The sequence below is a fragment of the Gossypium arboreum genome, chromosome 6 (assembly GCF_025698485.1).
Source record: "Gossypium arboreum isolate Shixiya-1 chromosome 6, ASM2569848v2, whole genome shotgun sequence".
In the NCBI taxonomy this organism is placed as follows: Eukaryota; Viridiplantae; Streptophyta; class Magnoliopsida; order Malvales; family Malvaceae; genus Gossypium; species Gossypium arboreum.
The window spans coordinates 95,171,017-95,172,648 of NC_069075.1; the positions used below are offsets into that span (position 1 = coordinate 95,171,017).

Genomic DNA, 1,632 nt, shown 5'->3' on the forward strand with positions numbered 1-1,632 from the left:
GGGATCTAGAGTTATTGTTACCCATATATTGGAATTTTTCCTCCTCGATGCTAGGGTTGAAGGGTTGATATTCTGTGCATGCTCCTCCTCCATTCGAATCGCACCTTATCACTGGATGTACTTGAGTAGAACCACATAAACTGTCAATCTTTTTATTTAAGAGTTCTACTTGGTTAGTAGTATAGTAACCACGTTGAGGTTGAAAACACCAGCTACTTTTGTTGGCTTTGTTCTCATAACTTACCACTGATAGTTATTCAGTGACATCTCCTCAATAAATTCATAAGCCACCTCAGGTGTTTTATTATTGATAGTTCCTCCAGCAGCTACATCAATCATCTGCCGAGTCGAAAGATTCAGGCCATTATGAAATGTTTGAAGCTGTAGCCAAAGCGGTAACCCATGGTGAGGGCATCTTCTCAAAAGGTCCTTGTATCTCTCCCATGCATCATAGAGTGTTTCTAAATCCATCTGCACAAAATAAGAGATATCATTACGTAATTTGGTTGTTTTAGCCGGTGGAAAATGTTTTAATAAAAAGTTTTGGTCATTTGTTCCCAAGTTGTGATTGACCCTCGTGGTAACGAGTTTAACCATTGTTTAGCCTTATTTCTTAACGAAAAGGGAAACAACCAAAGGTGAATGGCGTCATCAGAAACGCCATTAATTTTGAAGGTATCGCAAAATTCTAGGAAATTTGCCAAGTGAGCGTTGGGTCCTCGTCCTGCAAACCATCAAACTGAACAAATTGTTGTATCATTTGAATTGTGTTAGGTTTCAGTTCAAAATTATTTGCAACAATAGTTGGTCTGACTATACTTGACTCAGTTCCTGTTAAATTAGGTTTAGCATAATCATACATAGTGCGCGGAACAGGATTTTGATTAACAACAATTGCAGGAGGTAGCCGATTTTCTTGGTTTTCAGCCATCTCCTCAGTTGGGGTTTGAATATCGTCCTCTTGCTCGTTCTCTGTGTATCTTAAGCTTCGCCTTATTTCTCTTTGGCTTCTGCAAACTATGCGATCGATCTCACTGTCAAAAAGTAATGGTCCTGACGGGTTTCTTCTAGTCATAAACTATAAAAAAACCTACCAAAAGAAAATAAATGAAGAATTAGAAAAGAAAATAAAAATTTAAATTGCAATAAAAGTAAAATGGCTAAAGTAATAAAAATCGAGTGTTCCTAATATCTTAGTTCCCCAGCAACGGCGCCAAAAACTTTATGCGTGATATTCGTGACATGTTTTAAACAGTAGTATAGCTTTAGCAAGACCGATTGTCGAACCCAAAAGAACTAAAAGTACTAGTAATGACTGTCTTTTTATTATCTAGCCTAAGAATAATGAGGTTTGTTTTAACTAACTAATTAACTAAACTAAGAATTCATAGAAAATAGAATTGGGGAATTACTTTTGGAAAAATGATTGAATTAAGACAATACCTAAGGAAAAATCCACCTAGACTTCACTTGTTATTTGACTCTGAATCGGACGATTATTTCATTTGACTTGATCTGTAGAAATCCCTAAATTATATTATTATCCTTCTCGTGACTAACAATGTCTAACCCTAGGTTGAATAATTGAAATCTCTTTCTAATTAACTCCCTAGGCCTAGGGTTGCATTAACT

The 1,632-nt window shown here is 36.1% G+C and overlaps 1 non-coding gene across 1 annotated transcript; it reads left to right on the forward strand.

The window, feature by feature from the left end:
- Positions 1–397: 397 nt before the first annotated feature.
- On the forward strand, positions 398–504 carry LOC128294666 (small nucleolar RNA R71). Its single transcript, XR_008284974.1, has one exon. It is a non-coding gene; the product is annotated as a small nucleolar RNA R71 (small nucleolar RNA).
- Positions 505–1,632: the final 1,128 nt, after the last annotated feature.